Raw genomic sequence first — 24130 nt, 5'->3', positions numbered from 1 at the left:
TTTTATGTAAAGCACTTTGAATTACCATTGTGTATGAAATGTGCTATACAAATAAACTTGCCTTGCCTTGCCTTGCCTTGCCTAAATGTTCTCCACACTGAGAAAAAAACATTTTCTTAAAACAACAAAAAGATTCTTTGGGGAACCAAAAATGGTTCTTCTATGGCATCACTGCAAAAGAAATCTGATTTAGGACTTTTATATTTAAGAATGTACCAGTATTTTCCTCAGAAAATACAAATCCGGTTATCTGGACGTCTTAGCAGTATACCACACGTGATACACAGGCATTAGGTTGAAAATAACTGCAATTTTTTTCTCTAAATCATTCAAAAAAAACAATACAAGGTCAGGCTAGATTTCAGTAATGATCTCTTCGTCCCAAAGCAAGAAGGACGTCAAGTCCAGATCGCGAGGGACTCCGGCAGACAGTCCCAGCCAGTTCTATGACATCAGCTCAGTCTGCCAGTCTGCGAGCGGCTGAAGGAGGAACAAATGAATAATAAAAATGCTCATCTTTGAAAATGCAGCTCAAGGCGGTAGCCAAAAATATCTGGGGAGAGTGAGAGAGAAAGTGGGGTCACGTGTATACACGTGTCAAGGGCTGTTCAGACACAGTGTTCCAACGGCTGAGAATGGAAGATCTACACGCACTCGCTGATGCAAAGCTCTTAGCTCAAAACTGACGATACACTGATGGCCTGCATCGTTGTCTGAAAACAGAACAAACACTTAGATTATGGGCTGATTTGGTGGAGGGGGCTTTCACAGCTGTGTGCTCGGTGCAGCGAAGCGACGCTCGTGATTTGGCAGACTGTTGCGCCAAATCGTTTGGGTGAAGCTGTGTTGCTGACTGCTAGGGTTGTTTGCCATCATCCATATGCAAACTTAACCGATGAGTGAAAAAATGTGCATAGAGTCAAGCACACCGGTCTGTGATGTGTGAATGAGTTTGTAAAAACAGCACATCTACAAGCTTCATTTAAACATGGGGCTTATGCTGTAGATTTTCAAGATGTACCCTGGCGAATCTCACAAAAACACACACCAAGATTCCTTAAAAACTCAAATACATAAATTAATTAATTTTAAATAAAGCCTACTGCATTTATACCATGATGAATTATCACCACAAAATAAAATTAATTTAATGTAAAAATGTAATTAAATAAATATAAAAATGAGATATATATGCATCAGGCTTTACTTAAAAATAAAATCATTATTATAATATAAATACTATTTAGTATGTGATCACAATCACCTTTTGTCAACCAACTGCGAGTCAAGATCCCAAAAGCTCACCATCATCTCAAGCCTGTACACTAGAATATGTCATGTTTGAAATTTCTTTGGGTTTAACATTGCTTTGTGTCAAATTACAAATGACAAAAAGATAAATAGTTTGCTTCTGCATAAGGCAAAAATAGGTGCTATAATGTCTGAATTTCTGAATCATCAGTGACAGCAGTAGAAAGACAGTCTCTTATGACTCTTGGTTGTAGGCATTTAAAAAGAAACTTCTCTATGATAATTGGCCACGAGAAAGGAAAGAGAAAATGATACTCATGAGTTCACATGTCCTTTGACAGTCTATCAGGCAAGCACACACCCTCACTAATGATGTCTTGCCAACCATGATAGCGCTTGTTAGACGCAGAGAAACATCACACGCTAGACCTTTTCTGCCGTAATAGATGTTCTAGCCAAAGAACAGTGACTATTTCACAGTCTCTGAGATATAAAATTCCATCCCTGGAAACTCTTGAACCCATTTCTGATGTTTCTTAATGTGATATCCATGTTCCAAATGATATCCAAAAGACACGTGACAAACCCAATATTAGTGGACAGTGTTTGAGGAAGCAGATTGCAACAGCAGCAGCATTCTGTTCCACGTATGAAATTTCTATGATACGGGTAAACATATTGTCATCCTCTTTCATCTCCTTCTGCTATAAAAGTCGTCAACACCCGGCCTCCACAATAGACCTGTCCATCAAATCAAAGGCAAGAAAAAGCCTTCATTCAACGGCTGCTGTCACATAGCAACGAGACAGCCTTTGTGTGTTCTCAGGCGCAATTACTGAGGCGGTCGTACCACAGTTTGTTTCACACATACGGACACCCACATACACAAACACAATTCCAGTGCAAGTTTATATTTTATGTATGAATATGTATTGATTGCTCTAAAAAAACAAAACAATTTTGTGTATTGTGGAGTACAATACAAACAAATACAGCTTTCTCCATGCATGCTAAGAGTCAGAAGTCATTTAACAGATGGTTTAACTAAAGCAACAGTGTACTAAAGGGTGAGGATCAATCCAACAACCTACTGGTTAGCAGCCCTACATTTGAACAACAATGCCACACCAGTCCATATACAAAACTTAATATACAGGTGCATCTCAATAAATTAGAATGTCGTGGAAAAGTTCATTTATTTCAGTAATTCAACTCAAATTGTGAAACTTGTGTATTAAGTAAATTCAATGCACACAGACTGACGTAGTTTAAGTCTTTGGTTCTTTTAATTGTGATGATTTTGGCTCACATTTAACAAAAACCCACCAATTCACCATCTCAACAAATTAGAATATGGTGACATGCCAATCAGCTAATCAACTCAAAACACCTGCAAAGGTTTCCTGAGCCGTCAAAATGGTCTCAGTTTGGTTCACTAGGCTACACAATCATGGGGAAGACTGCTGATCTGACAGTTGTCCAGAAGACAATCATTGACACCCTTCACAAGGAGGGTAAGCCACAAACATTCATTGCCAAAGAAGCTGGCTGTTCACAGAGTGCTGTATCCAAGCATGTTAACAGAAAGTTGAGTGGAAGGAAAAAGTGTGGAAGAAAAAGATGCACAACCAACCGAGAGAACCGCAGCCTTATGAGGATTGTCAAGCAAAATCGATTCAAGAATTTGAGTGAACTTCATGTGTGTTCCAAGGAACTTCATTCCATGTTCCAAGGAATGGACTGAGGCTGGGGTCAAGACATCAAGAGCTGGTTTCTCCCAAGGTTTTTTCTCCATTCTGTCACCGATGGAGTTTTGGTTCCTTGCCGCTGTCGCCTCTGGCTTGCTTAGTTGGGGACACTTCATTTCCAGCGATTATCGCTGACTTGATTGCAAATGATTGCAAAGATACTATTTAAACTGAACTGAGCTGGATGATGACATGAACTGTCTCTAACTGAAAAATGAGTGTTTACGATTGTCATTTTGCATTATTGACACACTATTTTCCTAATTAATGCTGTTCAGTTGCTTTGACAATCTGTATTGTTAAAAGTGCTATATAAATAAAGGTGCCTAGACTTGACTTGACAATTAAAAGAACAAAAGACTTAATCTACTTCAGTCTGTGTGCATTGAATTTATTTAATACACGAGTTTCACAATTTGAGTTGAATTACTGAAATAAATTAACTTTTCCATGACATTCTAATTTATTGAGATGCACCTGTACACTAGCTCTGTTCCAAAACCTAATCAAGCTGCCTACATAGGGGGAATTCTACAGAATCATAAATACACTAATGACACAAAGATGGTTCTAAAAAGTAGGCAATAAGCTTATGCTGCCTTGATTAAGCTTATGCTGCCTTGATAAACGTGTTTGCAAAATGACTAAATTAGCGTAAATTCAAAGGCAGCACTGCATAGCCTTTGTGGAGAAAGCTGTCCAAAATGCACTAGTTCAGTGGAAAAAAAAGAACAAAAAATTCAAGATGAAGAAAAAAATGCTCAATATTAATTTAAAAATGTGATATACTTGATCACAATTCATATACACACAATAAAAAAAAAAAAAAAATTTCTTTATTAAAATACAGATTAAGGTATTTTTCCCAAATATACCATACATAAAATAAATATATATATTTTAAATTGAGATGCACCTGTACACTAGCTCTGTTCCAAAACCTAATCAAGCTGCCTACATAGGGGGAATTCTACAGAATCATAAATACACTAATGACACAAAGATGGTTCTAAAAAGTAGGCAATAAGCTTATGCTGCCTTGATTAAGCTTATGCTGCCTTGATAAACGTGTTTGCAAAATGACTAAATTAGCGTAAATTCAAAGGCAGCACTGCATAGCCTTTGTGGAGAAAGCTGTCCAAAATGCACTAGTTCAGTGGAAAAAAAAGAACAAAAAATTCAAGATGAAGAAAAAAATGCTCAATATTAATTTAAAAATGTGATATACTTGATCACAATTCATATACACACAATAAAAAAAAATAATAATTTCTTTATTAAAATACAGATTAAGGTATTTTTCCCAAATATACCATACATAAAATAAATATATATATTTTACTATGTTTGTGTGCAATGTATTTTTTATATTAGAATTTCACATCTTTAGCACTCCAACGTTAACATGAAGTATCAGCATATTCCCATATTAAGAAGAGAACTTTATATTTTACACAGCAGATAGCCAGGTTTAAGAGCTTATACAGTATGTGTGCATATGGATGAATGGATGCTTTTTTTTGTCCCCAACCAGATGACATCCTATTCAAAGCCTCAGCTAAGCTCTGTCATAGAACACAGAGGCACTTTTGACCTGTTGTGTTTATCAGGGCTGAAATGCACTCAAGGTTACGGACTCAAAACACCTCAATTACTGCAGACCATCTCCGGCCACGTATGTGAGGTTCTGTGAACGCTCTGGGCATGAATATGTATGTAAGAGGTCAATTTAAATCTGTGTGTTTATGTGCACTCAGCATCTATGAGCGCACATCATGAAAAGGTCCTTTTACGTTCCTTTCTTTGAAGTCAGGAGCTGTTTGTGTCTCTTTAAATGTGGCTCAGCTCACAGAAGAAAAAAAAACGATCCATTCAAGGGGCAGAAGAGAACCGTTTTCAGTCTAATGCGAGGGGTTTGGACCATTTACATGACAGAGGTTGTCCTCTGTGTAGAGGTGGTAATTGTGTCCTGCGGGGGAGAGGGGCACGGAAAGAGCTGGTCATTATGGGTACAAAAACCTGTCTGGAAGAGAAAAAAAAAACATGCATTGCTGTTTGATAGATGGTCTCCACAGAGATACGCTTCTGCTTCATTTCTGCCTGGTTAAGGTTTACTACACCATTTTAAAATATCATACACCACAATTCCCTGAAAATTACACCAATACCTACTGAAAAAATTATCACAAACATCATAATTTCTCATATTGCCATTCAGGTTGTTGTGGCAAAACATGAAAAAAAAAAATCACATAGCAAACTGAGAAAATGTCAAGCCACAGGAGCTCTTTTGTTAAAAGAAATGTGTTGCTCATCAGTCTAGGTAACAAAACAAGACCACTTGAATCTTTAAAACTCAGTGTGATGACCTTAAAGGTTAACATTTATGTTTCTGAGAGCATTCAAGACTCAACAGTCTGGCCTGCTCAGGAGAACCAGTCCAGAGTTAATTCAGTCTTCCAGCGGCCTGCAGACCCAAGAGACAAAGTGCCAAAGTTAACTTATCAAAGTTAGCCCAGTTCAAATCCCACTCCATCTATTTCACTTAAAGATACTAATCTCTACACCTCGGCACTGATTAACGGTTGCCATCGCGCCGTTTGCATTACAATCAAATGAGAGAAGTGCGTATGCATCAGCATGCAAAACCGGAAAGAAAGCCATTCATTCTGGTCTCCAACAAATCCCTGCCACATTCATTACTACCTCTTCAGATGAGACTCCATTAAAATCCTGCTTATCCACGTCCAGGCGGATTGATGCATGTGTAGGGCGTTGAAGGGGAGAAAACGAATCTGTGATTGTTATTTTATCGATGAGTCTTATTAATATTAGGCATATTACCTCTTGCCGCTCTCCCAATTCTGAAAGCTGCATTGACAGAGGATGTCATCAGAAACTCAAATTAATTTGCATTCATGATAAAATAATGGCCTGTAGGGAGCAACAGAACAGTGAGGGATTAAAATAGGAAATGGGGGCAGAATAATAATTAATTCTGGGGTAAGAACATGTGAAAAAAAGTCTGGTTTTGCATTAAAAACATTTTACATAAATACATGGCTTGTTTTGACTTCAAACATGTTTTATGTGACTTGTTCACATAGACATCCAAGTCTCATGATGAAAGCAGCATTTAGTTGAAGTGGTACATGGGTCAAAGACAGTTCAGAATATACAAGAAAGAAAAGGATAAATCTATGTTGCACAAAATGTTTTCAAATATTCATATTCACAAAAACAATTTACAAAAAAATTACAAAACTGCTTCACAAAACTGCTACTCAGAAATAATTAGTTTTAATTATATTAATTTTAAATGTGCAAAAAAAATGAAACCTAAACCTGTTCATGATATGACTTCCTTTACAAGAATTATTATTTTTTTTTAAATTAGGCTTTTCATTTTATTACGATTTATTTTTTTTATTATGATATCAGGATAATTGTTAAACTGCCAATTTTGATTCATACCCTATAAAAAATATGAATTTTGTCACAGAAGAGGTATATTCTAGTTATCATGAAGTACGAAATAAATTTTTAGAGTATTTTTGATTAAATTAATAGACTGAAAAAAAAACATCATGCCATTGACCCACTTGGCAAATACACATGTACAGGAAAAAAAAAAGAAAGAAAAAAAAACACTGATGACCAATGATGCTCCAATCAAGAGAGGACTGTGATGAGGCAGATAAGCACCTTATCTTTCTCTCGAGGAATCCAGATTTCCAGGATTTGATTTTAAGTGCTGGCTGAAGGGGATGGCAAAGACAAAGAGGGACGCGTCAACTTGAGCTTCCAATGTGATGGCACCCTATCACTCAACAGGATAAACACACTGCCATGTTAACATGCTGCTCTGATAGGTGACTGCGTTACAAAAACAAGCAGGTTTTTCTCTCTGGAGAAACAAGTTCTGAATGCCAATGAACTGCCAGGGCACTACCATGCTGAGAGACTCGCTTACTGAATGGACCACAATAAAGCTCATTTGATATCTTTATCTGTCCCCTTGCACTGCAATCTCCTGCCTTCTATTGGGTCATTTCAAAGGGGTTAGTGTTTAATGCTTGATGTCACCTGTTCTCGTACAAAGATCTGAGCTTGACCATGTGGACCATCTGCTTCTCTGCTTGTCATCCTGCCAGTGGAATTAAAGTGTCTTTACGAGTCCTTTAGTCAGCATAATTCTCAAATGACCCTGAATTATGTGCAATTATTACAACTATTGCAATTAGTGCACACTACACTTTATCCCCCGTATTCCCTGCGTTGGATAATTATTCTTCCATGTCGAAATCCTCCGAGCCTGACCTCCGAGTTAGTATCTCATCACCCTCCAACCCCTCTATCCAACCACAGGGTGTTTAACTCTACATGAGCAGCTCATCATCTTTGGCTTGTAGCAGAAAAACAACATTGAGAAAAAAACCCTGATAAGTACTCCCTGCAGGCAAAGGGTTCGCTTCAAATTGTACCTAGAGTAAATGGCTTTGATGAATAGGGGTCATTGTGTTACAGCTGCTCGTGCTAATTACTCGATTTTCTGAGTTATTACTCGCAGATTTCTCTCTGTGAGCTTCCCTAATGCAGCTCCGCACAACCTCTCAAGAAAGAAGAAACCATGCTTCGTTTTATCTGCTTCCATGGGTCTCGCTTTGGAGGGAAGCAAGACTATAGATCTGAATTCTTCTAAGTCTTCTTTGTGCATCGGCCGCTTTATCAATCAGCTGAATGGTGAGGTCAATACTTGAATTTGTTAAGTGTGCATGTGCTTTGAGTGCTGTACATAGATGTAGACATGCTCAGCCTAATGTAGACGGCAGGTATTTCCACACAGCTGCATTGGCAAAATATGAATCGTGAGATTTATGGCGTAAAGCGCAGACGGCTGCAGTTAAGCAGGCGAAACGCATCTTCCCCGTCGAAGATAATAGTATCACTGCATTATTGTCAAAAGTCACTCAGATATAAAACGAAAAAGTCAAATTATTCACTGCCATGAATTTAAGGAAAATACTAATCTCACAGCTCCCGACACCGCTGAACACGGCCGCGCAGCGCAACGGCTGAATAATAAGATCCGACTGCACGCGCAAACATGCATTTTCACATGTAGATCCCCAAATTACACGCTCCCCGTATTATTCATGACACCGTGCAAGAGCAGAAAGATATTGAGTTATCCTCTTATAAAAGCTTAGATGAAGTAATCAGACCCCGTCCGTCCTTATCGCTCTGCTACGGTCTGTACATCACTGAATTTTGCTATTTTGTCTTTTTATTATCCCACGCTCTGAATTTTCCCTTCCATCTTATTTCCTGAGGTGGATTCACTGATCCACAGCTGTACTGAAGGTTATTTGAGTTTGCCTGTCACCTAGGGATATCCAATATTCACATTTCTGCTCCCCGCTGCTCCTGTTGACTCTCTTGTGGGAAGTGAGAATGTGATTTCTGCCTCGTGGCCTGCCGCCGGGCATCAGATTTGACTCAGAGCACCGGAGATTTCTGCTCTGTCTGCGGCCCATCACCTCTGGCCCCGGGTGTGTGGAACCGCTATTTGTTTTCACGTCGTGGGGTTTTCCAGTCCGTGGGAGCTTGGCGAGGCTCCAGGGACTGAGACATTTCTGAAGTCAAAATACAGAGACAGAGTTTAATATGAAGGTGTTACTAAAATACATTATTTGAGTGAGTCTCACACAGAGGAGAGTACAAAGAAAACAGGTTATTTTTGCAGTCAGAAAGCAAACAGTGTAATAAAGATGCGGCTTATATATTGCTTCGGCGCTTCGGTATTGTGCGCTACATGTCACCTTCTCACCCTCGACAGCACAGCAAGTTGTGCTTATAAAACTTATCCAAAGGGTCGATAAATAGCACGGGGGAAGGATATGAGACCACACATATGACATTCACAGGAGATGCTACGATCACCGGTGCATTTTAGCACTATAATAGAACGTGTAATGTCCTTCAAGTGCTGACTTCTAATTTTTTTCTGCACTTTAATGTCATCCTCTGAGTTGTTGTAAAACTGTCTTGGAGTGAAGCAGTTAGAACGAGCCGTTCAGAGACAGGAAATACTAATTTTGGTTACCGAACATTCGGTGTATCCCTATATTGAATTGACCTATTAATATTTATTTGATTGAAACAATAACTTTAACACTCATAAAAAAATTTTTTTTTTCCTCTCAAATGTTTCTTTCTTGAGCCCCTCTGAGGGCCCCAGAACCTAGTCGGAAAACCCCTGCATATGACATTCACAGGAGATGCTACGATCACCGGTGCATTTTAGCACTATAATAGAATGTGTAATGTCCTTCAAGTGCTGACTTCTAATTTTTTTCTGCACTTTAATGTCATCCTCGGAGTTGTTGTAAAACTGTCTTGGAGTGAAGCAGTTAGAACGAGCCGTTCAGAGACAGGAAATACTAATTTTGGTTACCGAACATTCGGTGTATCCCTATATTGAATTGACCTATTAATATTTATTTGATTGAAACAATAACTTTAACACTCATAAAAAAAAATGTTTTTCCTCTCAAATGTTTCTTTCTTGAGCCCCTCTGAGGGCCCCAGAACCTAGTCGGAAAACCCCTACAGTGGTTAATCCACACAGCTAGATGTTCTGATGGACAACATGCAATCTGGCATATAAAAACCAGAGTGCTTTAGTAACAGACTGCCGGCCGCTTTCATGACCCTCCCGCCCTCGGCATGCCACCTGTTTTACGTACTCTTTTATGGACTGTGGAAACCGATCAGAGGCAATAATCAGGCTGCTCTATGGTGTAAGTTTGTCTGATCAAACACTGAGCATGACCATTTGTTTGTATGCGTGTTCAAACATGCAGAGCTGAAGAAAGATTTATCTACTGAGGAAAGTGTCTTTATAAATCACCTCTGATGGAAGTCACACTTCTAGGCTGTGCTGGTACGGACAGCAACACCATTGCATGTACTGATGACTAATGATCTGAATTTGTGACTGGGAAATGACACCAACGTCCATCCTTGAGCTTCTCTATTTAATGTATGTGATGCGTACGGGGAGAAATAGCTGAGCTGATGCCATCTGCTACCCTAATGGACGATTATGACAATGATCTCTGGCAGACGAGGGTCCGGAAACCGGCTTGACCGCCAATAAGAACCTCACACACTCACCTATAGCTGCAGGCAGGAAAAGTTCTGATGACTTTAAGCTCAGAGGACTCTGCTACCCATTAACACGTATGATTGAAGTGCTCACCACAAGGATAGCTTTTCTAATGTGCCTTAATTAGCTAGATTACTTGCCGTGAAAACACAGCACTGAAGGGAGCTAAGAACTCCGCATTGTTCCTAGATAAATTAACCACTGATAAACACTCCAGGCGCCTGTTTACATGGGTGAAGCCTCAAGTTCCTTTTTATGAATCGTAATATCGGTATTTCTCCATTGAAATTCCAGGTGCCGCTTTGGTGTCCTGTGCTGGACGGCTTTGATCAGCATATCAGAGCCGGGTTTGGCTTTCATCTGTGGATGAGCACTTTGGCCAAGGGGGAAATTTGGATTGAGGTTCATCCGGAGCCCGGCTACATCCTGCCTTTGCCTCCCTTCTGTCAACTCTGCATTAATTCCCCTTGCACTAATCCTTCACGTGAGACCTCAGCAAGAAGTGTTGACAAATCCAAGCCACAAGATTGTGCGTTGTAGGCCAGTGCACGCCTGGTAAAGACGAGGCATAAAGAATAAAACAAAGTGACACCATTCAAAAAGATAAACTCGGGTACTCTATTCTCGAAAAGCAGAGATTAGGATTGCAAAGCGCTCTACTTTGTTTGTTTGATACCTGCTGATAGAGTGATTACGTATTTATCTCGGCACAAGCCTCCACTTTATTCTGTTTTCACAGCACATCAGGCGCCGGAGTGAGGAATTCTCGTTCTGCTCAAAAGCCTGAAGGACTAATTAGCAATTATTACTTGACACTCGCAAAACACATGAAATATTTCTCAAAGTAGAAAGAAAAGAATAATTAAAAAATAAAGGGCGATAAATTATACATGCACTGAAGGGTTAAGAAATAGGCCCTCTGGTGCTGTATTTTTCAAGCTGTGCCCTTATGAAAAACTAGAGTTTATTCTAGTAAACGAACGCTGTATTTTTTGGACACTTCCACAAGGCCTATGTTGTCTATTGGCATGGTTATGGCCACAGGCAGCCCTCGAGCCGCTGGAGACCCTGGCCGCCGTAGATTAAAAATAAACGCGCAAGAAAACACACAGACGAGTCCTCTCTCGTAGTAATTAGGAGGGGAATACTGCTTCCTCATTGGCAGCTTGTAGAACAGATATTGATCGACTGTGGCCACAAACCAAACATAGACGGGAAGAGAAAAGCACTGTGGGCTGCTCTTTAAAATGATAATAATTATAAAAAGAGGAAAGTTTTTATTGCTGAAACAAAAAAGCTGAATAATTCAGGGCTGAAGACATTGTGATAAATGGTGCAAGCGGAAGGCGGCGTATGATTAGGACCTTTGGATCTAAGCCCTGGGGTTTGTCTGAGCGTGAAAGGAAGATGCAGACCATAAATTTCTTGAAGACCTAGACACCTCCACCATAACAGCTGTGGAGGGCTTGTGGGTAATGTTTGAAAGTTCGTCATGTTGTTTAGCACGCACTCAAAGCAATGGAACGTATGAGAGCGGCTTCCAGGTTTGTCGGGGATTACTTGAAAATAGAAACCTTCAAACTGAGAGTTCGGGCGTTGTTCTCTGCTTTACTCTGCAAAGAGCGTTTATATTCCTCCCTGTCCATGAGCATACAAATAGCCACTTTGTCACACCTAACGTGATTACCAGGATTTGTGGGTGTACAATGACGAATGCAAGCAAATACAGACTCACAAACACGTGGATTAATGCTCATTCAGCCCACCTCTCTCAGATTTCGACGTGTGGTCTGCCTTTGTTCTAAACCAGCACTCATCGCAGAGGAAAGGGGATCTTACAAGGCAGAAAGAGTGGAAGGAGATTCACAATTTAACCGATTCTTCTACAATGATGTGACATATAATTTGAAACTGCATTGCAGTGACACAGCTGCGTGCCTTGATTAATTATTACAAAATAAATAAAGAAATAAAAGTTTCAAAGCCAAACAAGAAACAGTATTTGGCCATACTTGAACACATCAGATTAGTTAAAAGTGAACATAAGTGCTCAACAGTAGGTATTTTTTACAGCAATTTTCTCCATACAACAACAACAAAAAATTATCCTCAAGTCAAAACCACATTAACCAGCTCCGAAATGAATTACGACATTACAAACATTGATTTTCAAATACTTTTTTTTTTTGCTTTAAAGCAAAGACAAAACTTTTATGAGACAATGAACTCATCCAGTGATGCATTGTGAACTACATAATTGAATAAAAACGAATAAAACTATTGATTTATAGACATTGATATATAGTCTACAGTGCAATATGTTTGATGTTTATTGCAGAATAGTCAAAAATCTACAAATATAAAAGCTGTTTGAGATGGATGTAGGCAGAAAAACTGATTCAATTATGCCATTTGCAATGCTTCATGGGACTCGAAGCAAAAACGTTTGAAATCGCGCTTGTGGCGTCTGCAGATACATCTATCATCAATTAAAATCAATTTCTTCGTGAAGAACATGAATGTTACGTACACTACTTTCAGCTTTTGGAGAAAAAAAAAAAAAAAAACGACTTTCTATGTAATTTGAGACAGTGTTTATGTTGTTGTGCCGTGTCCGGAATTCAAGCCAGGCAGCAGGAGTTGATGGGAAGGAAGCAGGACAGCCTCATGTAAAGCAGCCTACGTTATCTGTCACACTTTCTTCAGTTACTCCTACCTCTTCATATCTCTCTTCTGAAATGCCACGTCTATGAGACCTCTCACCGAAGAGACAAGTCGCAGCGATGAATGCGTGCTGCACCCGCTTGATAAGTCAAGTCAATCTTTGGTAATTAGCAGCGGAGGGCACGGCGCGTACTCCTTCTGAAGGGAAATATCATCTTTCTCCTGCCCTACGTCCCGCTTCTACACAGCAGCGAGTGAACACAAGCTGAGGGAGGGCTATATATCTCAGGTGACCTCGGGGGGCCTGGCAAATTTGTTCACCACCTACAGCATAACAGATTGAGGGACGTGCCATTTCCCAAGATCAACTTAATGGATTTAACTTCTCTTTTAATTACTACCGACTGCCATCGGTTCTGACACACACGCAGAAAGTCAAAAACACCTCTATTCCTGGCCTTTGATCCTCCGACTCATTGAAATCACATATTTAGCCATCGAGAATCAATGGTTTCCCAGGTGTCGCACTGTGAAAACAGAGTCGGTATCTCAGGTGAAAAGGTCATTTGAGTCCTACTGGACCTAGACGATACTGCAGTGGGCAAAGTCTTTAAAAGAAGCATTGTGCTCTTCTTTTCTAATAGCGATGGCCATTTCTACACCCAACAAACTAACCTTTTCATTGTTCGAAATCGCTGAGGCACCCGAAACACATACTAATTATGTAAACATGACTTTGAGAAATGTAGAGCGGTGGAGAAGCCACGGCAGCTATGAATTTCCACTTAAATGTATACGTAACAAAGGGCAATTGTGTGCAAGTGTGCGTGCGGTGTAGAGATTGAAAGAGTGTGTTGCACATTGGGGGGTATTCAGCAGAATTTTAATGAAGCCTCAAGGTTCTGCCAAAGGACAGCAGGAAGGGAAGATGGAGAGAGAAGGCATTACAGCACAGAACAAGCAGAATGTATATACTGTATAATAATAATTCATTCTTAAAACGCAGTCTGGGGTTACCAGGCATTCCTGTCAGGGGCTCTAAGCTCAAATTTGCTCACATACAAACTTTCACACGCTACATTGGTATAAGTAAAATGTCTCAGCATGACTGTGTATTTTTGAGACATCTTGCTTATAATGCACAATGAGGTCCAAAAGTGTTAGACCACCTTATTTTCCCAAATTTTAAGGAAAATTTGAGGGAAAAAAAAAATACACAGAAAAACTGACATTGAAAATAAATCGTACATTAAATACTTTTACACTTGTTTTAAGAAAAGGTGTCAGACATTCAAGTGCTGAAAAGGGCAACATACTAAAACATTCTGAAATCCACGTGAATTTTAAATAAATGTTAAATAAATAAATTAGAAAGGAATGCAAAACAGAAGCATTTTCAGTAGTGGTCTCAGACTTTTGGACCCCTTTTTATATGTCCATGGCTCACGCTAGGGGCAAAAGATTATCTCATTGAATCACTCATTTAAAAGTATTTGATTAGGGGTCAAAGGTTCTGGTTTAAGTCTTTCATTCTAGCCTGCCATAATCCTATCTAATAAGCCTCTTTAATGCAGCATAATTACATTATGCTTGTACGGTGGAGAATTTATGGAAGTAGAAGAAGAGTTATTTCCCCTGGCATGGACAACCAATAGTCAATAGACGGTGAGTTGAATTTACATGGCAAATATTCAAAAATCAAAAATGTGGACACACCTACTCATTCTTTATTATGTATGTATCACATTTTAGTATGATAACAGTGTCATCAAAGCTATGAAATGGATTTTTCAGTTTCCAAAGATTTTTATATTTTAGATCCTTTGCATTGAATTCCAAATGTATTTATTTATTAATTTATTGCCATTTTTACATATTTAATTTTTTATTTATATAAAATTTTTAAAAAGTAAAAAAAAAAAAAACTTAATTTATTTTTTTGGGAAATTTAAATGTAATTTTAGGGGAAGTTTTTTCTTCAGCAAGAAAAATAAGTCAGGTGTGAGTCACTATCTGCATTAACTCTGCACCAGCACTGCATTCAGAGAGTGTGTTATGAAATTCGATAAACACAGCTCTGTGAGACGGCATGAGGAAATGACGGCCATTTTCAACACTCTGAAAATGAGGGAGGCAGCAAAAACACACCCAGTCATCTTTCAGGTGACATCCTGTGTCATGGAAAAGTGCTTTCCCATCTCACTGCACACATAGGTCCTGCATGGTTGTTGTTGTAAATGCATGAATTCTAAAGGCCCAGACATCCACACAAAGTGCCTCCGGCCTCCAATTTCCAAGTTTCTTTATGCTTGTTGCATTAGTCATTTGCTGGCAAGCATCCGTGACAAAGTCGGTTGTTTATTTCACTCCTTCGTATCTTTTTGCACGTTTACTTGCACTTTACTCCTAAGAACCCACCAATGCACAGCAGTCAAAGTTTACGTTTAAAAATATGTTGGTCTAGACTTCCAGAACCCATAATCTCTGCAAATATGACCTCTGCGATCTCACCTTCCTCAGCTTTACATGGGAAGCCTGCGAAACAGCAGAAACTCAGTCTCAGTCACCATCCATCCGTGTCCTTCAAAGTGGATATCTCACTCAAAAGACCAAAAAAAAAAAAAAAGAAGGAAATTCTCAAGTTAGTTCAGCGTCTCGTTAACTTCGAGCAGCAGACCTCACCTTCCCTGACAAGCCTTTGTTGGGCCGAACCAGCGCCGAGTGACAGGCCCGTTAGCCTCCAGTCTGGAGAATCTTGTCAGGCTGCCAAAGGCTGAGCTGCTACATGATTTGCAGAACTCATAAATGCTAAGCAGGGATAAGGCTGTAGCCACTGTTGAGGCTGGACAGGGTACCTGCTCTCTTCTAAAAGAGATCTCTGAAGAGCCGAGCCTGTCAACTCAACACATTCTCAAAGGCAGAGAAAAATTATGACTTTTATAAAAGTCGTAAAACTGAGGAACCGGCACAGTGAATACAGTATAAATTGAACCTAGCAAGAGACTTAGTAGAGGACATTATGAGGCACCACTTTTTATTTCCCAACAAGCAAGATCTTTCTTACTTTTCACTTTTTTTCTGACTATGCAGGATTTGCAAAAGATTTGAAAATATAACAAATTCCAAAAAAAAGTATAATTTAACTGCCACTTTTATCCAAAGCCATTCAACAACCAGTAACTGTATGACAGGGAAAACCTTTCTAAAGCAACCTGGGGTTTTTTGCCATCACCTCTTGATGGATTTAAACTTTCAAAGTTACAAACCTCAAAACGATTTCACTTACAAATATTAAATTTTTTTAGTTTTAGTATTTTTTCTTTTGCTAGGAGTTCTCTTTGTTTACAGTATAATTCCTGACTCTTATATCCAATACTGAGTTGATGTTTCTGCTCTCTTAAATTTTTGTTTCTATTCATTTGTACAGTATTAACAGTTCAATACAAACATTATAATAACAATTCAATAGTTATATAACTCTTAAATAAGTTATAAAAATACTAAATAAATTATATAAATTATTAAAAAATTATACATTTATTACAAATATATAAATGTTTTTTAATTATAATAACAGATATTCATTTATACACATCTAAAATAAAAAAAGTTAGAAAAATACTTCGATTATATTATATTAATTCAATGTATTTAAAATACATTAAAAAAAAATTATATATATGAAAATATTACTTTTTTTAAAATTACCAATGAATTTCCATCAACAATGGTGAAAAGAATAAATATAAAAATACTTAATAAATTACATAAAATTAAATTAATTACATTTATTTTTAATAAATGCTATGTATTTATAAATGCAAATATGTAAACATTATGAATGTATAAATATATTATTTGAAAAATGAGTAATGAGTAAATAATTGCGTATCCAACTTTTTTGTTTAAAGTGCTCCTATTATGCCATTTTTAAGGATGCTAATATTATTTTTATGAGTTTCCTAAAACAGGTTTACATGCATGCAAGGTCAAAAAACATGTTAGTTTTCTCAAAAAATTTATTTAATTTTACCTAATTTCTAAATGATTCATAAACGACTCGTGCGAAGACGTTCAAAGAATCAGTCAAGCATGACTAAAGCAGGACGCAGGACATTTCTCAGTGGTAAGTGTCAAGTGCTAAGTTTGTGGTAATTATAAGATGTGATAAAATAAATTTACTCACAGCACCTTCTCGACATGATGTTAACCACACGGAAATGTTATTGTTTGTGGGCGGGCAAGTTGGCGTCGTAGAACGTGGGCAGACATTATGCAAATGTGTTACTTCATGACATAGAGCCGTTACAGAATAAGATTCGAATTCCTGATGACTCGTTTAGGTGATTGCGAGACGACTTTTTTTTGATAGACAATACTTTTATTTATCGTGCACTGTCGGCTTCACACAGATAGTTTATGTTCACATACAGCTACATAACACACTGAATGAAAGGTAATATTCGAAAAGGCATAATAGGGGCACTTTAAGTCACTGAGCTCACAGCTGGTTTCGTTTTAGTAAACACACTGAGTTGACATTCAGCTTCTACATATCCAGTCTAGACATACTAGAGCTGCTACGGTCAACACTTCCACTGTAGAAAATGCGTAAGTCCTCCTATGAGGAAAAAAGACCTACATGAATGTATGCAACAGTCCTGCCTTCAACTGCTATGCTTGCACTTCTCGTTTATTCAAGGACATTCAGAAGGTCTTGTGGTCCTAAATCCCCAAAAATGACAATTAAATGTGGTGTTATCAGATGAAATGGCCATAGAGAGAGGCAGCAGTATCCGACCAACCCAATGTTCATCAGAGGGCTGAAGAAGTGTCCCAAAAGAGAATGAGAAAATCTCCACTTATTCTCTCACCTGTAAATTATCGCCTATATGTGCTCAAAGGGTATCAGAAGAAAAGCGGGTGAGGGCTCTGCAAAAAATAAGTAGTAATGCATCACTCAAAGGGAATGTGCTCACCATCACCCTCGATCCCTTATTCCTCATAAACTCTCCGTTGTGGTTTACAGGAACCCCAGTAAATGACCCCACTCTCCCTCTCATGCACTCAAAGCATTAAGTCCGTTTCCTCGCCGGCGATGAACTGCGATCCATCAATATGGCGTGTCAGGAGGCTTGCGGATAGTAAAGTCTTCATTGGTGAAGATAGGAGCTGCTTGTTGACTGGCAGTATCCAGCATAATGAGATTTGACAGCTCCCCCCCCCAGCAGCTGTAGTGTCTCAGAGCATATGACTGAACGGATGCTCTCGCTCAATCTACTGGAGTCACGGAGGTAGTCGAGTGTGAATGGATCATACGTTAAATGTTGGGGCCGCAGCCACGCTAACAGCAATACCTGAGCCTTCCATTTACATAACACTCAAATCCATTCCAGCGTTCCAGACGTTTTCGTAAACATCCATGAGGAGTGGTGAGCAGGCCAACGCAATCAAGGGTGGAAAATTGAGAAGTATGAAAAACCATTAACTTCTCTGACTCCACACCGCTGTACATTTTAACAACTTGACATCAAGCCAGTCTATAGTCATTTGTCAACAACCGGAGGGGGCAAGGTCCCTTTTCAAGAGAGTTGCTGTTAAATCCCTCCAAAGGGCAGCACAGTGTTTGTGCTCCATCCAAGAGGCCACTGGGAAGACTGACAGGGGGAATAATTAGTTGGATCCAGCAAGTGCCAATCGTGGAATTTGTGAAAAGGAAACACGCCCTTTTTCCTGTACATTTGCGAGCGACTTTGGAGAAGAGGATTGGATTTCATGTAATTAAATAACAAGAAAGTCTGTCCGGCACACTTTAAGAATGAGCCATGTGAGCCATTTTCATGATTGCCTGAGCTGCTGATATGCTGTGGATCAAAGCTAGAGAGAACCGCCACATGTATGGAAAAAGAAATGAACAGGGAAGCACTCCAGAATTTCTCTCTCTCTCTCTCTCTCTATCTTGAAAAGGAAACACGCCCTTTTTCCTGTACATTTGCGAGCGACTTTGGAGAAGAGGATTGGATTTCATGTAATTAAATAACAAGAAAGTCTGTCCGGCACACTTTAAGAATGAGCCATGTGAGCCATTTTCATGATTGCCTGAGCTGCTGATATGCTGTGGATCAAAGCTAGAGAGAACCGCCACATGAAGAAATGAAGAAATGAACAGGGAAGCACTCCAGAATTTCTCTCTCTCTCTCTCTCTCTCTCTCTCTCTCTCTCTCTCACACACACACACACACACACACACAGACTCAGTCGGTAAATAAAGCGACAGTCAACTCTCTCTCTCTCTCTCACACACACACACACACACACAGACTCAGTCGGTAAATAAAGCGACAGTCAATTACAATGGCCTGGCACAAAAGCCTTACCCAGTGGTTCAATTCAACAGGGAGAAATCTATCCCTCTATCCCTGAATAATTTTACACCTCAGTGCATACGAGACATGGAAAAAAGGGAGGGGTTAGGGAGCGAATGAGGGTAACGTGGGATCGGAGACAGGAGGAGAGAAGGGGAATGGAAGGGAAGCATTCAGCACTGGTTCCTTCAGAAGCAGGTAAAGGTACAAAAAAGCTCAGATTGAAAGTTACACCACAACAGATCATCTAACCTCACAGTAAACGACAGGTTCATAAAGAAAGAGCAAGAAAAACTGCATTCATTTACATCTTGTAATCTGACTGGCAGGTAGAGCTTAGAAGTCAACATGAAAAAGCTCTCACAACCAATTTAACTCCAGTAATGCGATGTAATTCTTTGAGAAGCAGAATAGTGAGGGAAAAATAGGGCAATACTTGATTTTATCCACTGGGGATTGAATAAACTCTAAAGAGTACATTTATCAGGGGTTTTCAGACCTTTTTCAACCTCAAATATGAAATGATAAAATGTAAAAGTTCATTTATGAAGACCCACAAAGAAAACATGCTGTTAGCAATTGAAGAAAAAGATCATTCATATCAGATATGTAAACGTATATAAATTCATAAATGTGATTAATCACATGATTTCTGACAGTAATATTTATTTAATATTGTTGTTTAAAAGTATTTACAAATCATATTTAAATATTATATTTTAAAAATAAACCAAAAATGTAATGTTAATCAGATAGATAGATAGATAGATATTTCATGTTGACTTCAAACTTCCCGTCAGGTTTCACTCACATACTGTGAAACCTGACTAAAAGCATCCTGCTGCCTGGTTTGCTGTTTTGGCCATATACTGTACATACACGCAAGCACAACAGACACAAATCATTGAGAGATGCCTGGAGCATTTTGCAATTCATTGCATCGGTCAGCGCACGCTCGCTAGAATCTCTCTGCATTCCTTCATGGACCTACAGATGCACCTGTACCACAGACTGACAACAGCCTCTCCCCGAATTACTATTCCGATCATGATCCAGGCACCTTCACAAATCAGCTCCTTACAGCCCAAAGCCTCCCCGTTTGCAAAAACAAAGCGGCGTGACCTTTCCTTTCCCCCCCCCATCGCCTACTCAGAGGCTCAGCCTCCATTTCCTCAAACATTTGCCTGCACAGAGTCATCTTTAATTACCACGACAGGGGCGACGCATTCCCCATCCCAGACGCAAAGAGGAAATAAATGTTGTTGTTTTTTGCCTCTTCATTTCTACTAATCAGGGAGCTTGGCTCTTCAGCTCGATTGGGAAACACTCTCAAAACGGGACGAAGAGCAAGCAAGAACGAGAGCGAGAGAACACAAGCTTCTCCCTGTATTAACAGTTTAAAAAAAAAAAAGTCTGCATAATTTGTTTCCACAAGAGGAAATGTATTAAAATAAATCTCATAAACATCAAGAGGACTGGCTTTTTTCTGGCTTGGAGAATGAAATCAAACTAATCAGCATTGTGCTAATCCTTTCAAGAAAGCTGTAATCCCCGGGATAGCGGGACATGGCTAAACCCACTCTGGAGGGGATCCGGTGGATTCTTTTTAACAAGCCTGATTATGCCAACAGACGACCACATGTCAGAGTAATGCCTAGACCACGAGTAAAATAAGGGCAAAGACTGTTTGTGCAGATGTGTCATAATCATTCAGACTTATTCCACAAAAACATAGGGCGTTCAAACTTATCGTCATTTGCAGTGACAACATTGGTGGCAGATACACCAGTGCAATAAAATTGACCTAATTGACAGAAATGTGCAGCACATGGTTGTGCACAATTCAGAACTGAACTAAGAATGCCTGAATTTGCTTTGTGAATGGAATTGAGTTAAGGCTGGAATACACTACATGACTTTTAAAATCTTACTGAAATAATCCAATCACAGTCAAGAATTTCAGGTATCAATTTGAGCAGTGTGAACTAAAGTTGAACAATAGATTTACACTGGTAAACTGAACCATTTAGTGCCAGCAAGAATAATATGATTTACTTATTTATTTATATTAATATTTTTATTCAGCAAGGACAAATTAATAGATCAAAAGTGACAGTAAAGACTTTAACACTGTTACAAAAAAAATATCAAATAAATACTGTTCTTTTGAACGTTCTAATAAAAATGTATCTCAATTTCCGCAAAAAAAAGTTAAAGGGGTCATATGACGTTGCTAAAAAGAACATTAGTTTGTGTATTTGGTGTAATGCAATGTGTTTATAAGGTTTAAGGTAAAAAAAAAAAACATTTTTTCACATACTGTACATTATTGTTTCTCCTCTATGCCCCACATTTCTGAAACGCATCGATTTTTACAAAGCTCATCGGTCTGAAAAGCGAGGTGTGCTCTGATTGGCCAGCTATCCAGTGCATTGTGATTGGCTGAATTCCTCAAGTGTGTGACGGAAATGTTACGCCCCTTACCATACTGTGATGCCTTGTCCCAGAGCAACGAGACAAAAACATTAAAACCCATTATAAACAAGGCATTTGTTGCATCCAGTGGGGACATAATTGCTGATTATAATGACTTATACTGTCTTTTTACGAGTTGCATTGCATATCGTAAACATAAAACCATGTCTGCATTTGTGATCGGAGAAGTGACAAACAACAAGCGCTACTCTACACTGTTCAAAACTCCCGTTTGAATCGTAAGTGGCAAATTCTTTAAATATGAAAATGTACTTACAGACTGTGAGTCAGAAGCGCCAGACTGTCCTTGCAAAGTTGGAATTGCCCCACTTTATAGAAACAGACACCAGCATTGTAGGCTACTCTCCCAGGAAACAGTCCTTGTGTTACAACAACAAATGGATGCTTATTGCTCTAATGACCCTGATTTCCTTCTTGTCTCAAGGAAATCAAAGAGCAAATGCATGGTGCCATTAGTAGTCAGTCATCTGACCTTAGCTTTAAAACATTTAAGTCATGCACATATGCACTTAGACACAAACAAACAGCGAACAAACTCTCACATAAAGATTTTTGCCTGTTATAGTGTGCATATTTATAATTATTTGTTCATATATATTACAGTTGTCAATTTAATATGTTAATTTAGTGCAAATAATACAAAATGTGTTAAAATACAGCTCAGGTATTTTGAAAATGTGTTCAAATACTGCTGAACACACAGCAAGATACACAAGACAACGATGTTTGTCTGCACATGTACATAGACAATTTATTAAACTGTGCAGATGGAATGCAAAAATGTTTCCTGTGTGTATATACGACCAAAAACATCTCTAAAATCGAGTGCAAACCAAATGGATTGTTGTGGACTGTAGGTTCAGTTATAGAATTTTACATGGAAAAAATATTGACATTTCCGTAAATGCATTGACTACTTGCACAACATCTTCCGCATTGTACTTCTTATGGCTCTTTCAGATAACAACATTCATGCAGTTATTCATAGGAAGGCAGATTTCTACTGTCAGGTTTTTACTTTTTAGAGGCGCCAATTCACTAAAACATGTTTTTTTGGAGTTATGTCTGCTCATGTCCATGGATTTAATGAAGAAAAAATATTAATTATTAGTATTGTAATGTTGTTGAATTCAATTTCATTAAAAAAAAAGTACAATCAATTAAATGCCCTAATTCCCACTTATTTAAACATTCCGATGACCAAAGCATAATGCAAACAACATAAGGATTCTTTGAAAGGAGAGTGTATGTGTTTACATATGTGTTTGTAGATAATGCATATTAGCCTCTTGTGAGTTTCTCCGTGTTCTATAAACAGCTCAGTGCTATTTAAATCTGGGTGTGACTGAAAAAGCCTTGCAGCACGTTTAAATAGAGGCCTCTCAGTGCAGTAATTACTCCCAACAGGAGGGATTGTTTGACAAGGCACAAGGCAGGGGTCAAAGGTCACGCCCTGTCTGCCTCCCTTGTTTGCCAACATGGACACAAGATCACAGCCCGCCAAGGCGCTGCACGTTCTGTCACATTTTGCCTTCTTGCAAACAAAAACAACAGCTCTCAGGAACCCTGTCATTTGGAAACACGAGTCTCAGACCTACACATCTAGTTCTGTTATGAAGTCACTCCTATGTTTGCCATTTTCTTAGTCTCTTAGTCGGCCTCACTGAATGTGGCTGATTAGTAATTATGATAAAGCGCTTGTTGCCGCGAGCAAATTGAGTCCTGGGAGTCGGCCGTCCAGTCTGTGATTGATCATTAGTTTGTAACTGGCCGTGTCTCAAACCAGGGGTGTATTTTTAAAGCTGATCACTGGTAAAGAGAAATGTGGCGTGAGGCATGGTGCCTAAGACCTTAGTCACAGAGGAGATTGTGTGTACCTTTATCTGCTGGTATGCTGACTGATGGAAATATGGAAATATGAAATATGGTCTGATAGATAGTAAAGACGTTAATTATGTAAATGAACAGATGATGGACAACATCTTCTGCATTTCCTTATTACTCTTTTATATACACGTAACAATATTCGGTTGCACTTTATTAAAAGCGTCATATGATGTTGCTAAATAATAACATTATTTTGTGTATTTGGTGTAATGAAATGTGTTTATGCGGTTTAAGGTAAAAAAAAACATTTTCCACATACTGTACATTTTTGTTTCTCCTCTATGCCCTGCCTTTCTGAAACGCGTCGATTTTTACAAAGCTCATCGGTCTGAAAAGCGAGGTGTGCTCTGTTTGGCCAGCTATCCAGTGCATTGTGATTGGCTGAATTCCTCAAGTGTGTGACGGAAATGTTACGCCCCTTACCATACTGTGATGCCTTGTCCCAGAGCAACGAGACAAAAACCCATTAACCCATTATAAACAAGGCATTTGTTGCATCCAGTGGGGACATAATTGCTGATTATAATGACTTATACTGCGAGTTGCAT

At 38.8% G+C, this 24130-nt stretch overlaps 1 protein-coding gene and 1 long non-coding RNA gene across 7 annotated transcripts in view; one reads left to right on the top strand and one right to left on the bottom strand.

Moving 5' to 3' along the window:
* LOC107582407 (uncharacterized) overlaps positions 1-5954 on the top strand; it is a 22087-nt gene extending 16133 nt beyond the window's left edge. Inside the window, exons 2-3 of the long non-coding RNA XR_001608947.1 lie at positions 5446-5453; positions 5944-5954. This is a non-coding gene — a long non-coding RNA (uncharacterized lncRNA). The remainder of the gene's footprint in view (positions 1-5445; positions 5454-5943) is intronic.
* camta1b (calmodulin binding transcription activator 1b) overlaps positions 1-24130 on the bottom strand; it is a 299937-nt gene that overhangs the window by 250016 nt on the left and 25791 nt on the right. The gene's annotated exons all lie outside the window — the stretch shown is intronic.

Source organism: Sinocyclocheilus grahami, unplaced genomic scaffold (assembly GCF_001515645.1).
Source record: "Sinocyclocheilus grahami isolate Dianchi unplaced genomic scaffold, SAMN03320097.WGS_v1.1 scaffold44.1, whole genome shotgun sequence".
NCBI lineage: Eukaryota > Metazoa > Chordata > Actinopteri > Cypriniformes > Cyprinidae > Sinocyclocheilus > Sinocyclocheilus grahami.
This window is presented reverse-complemented; position numbering and strand designations above follow the sequence as displayed.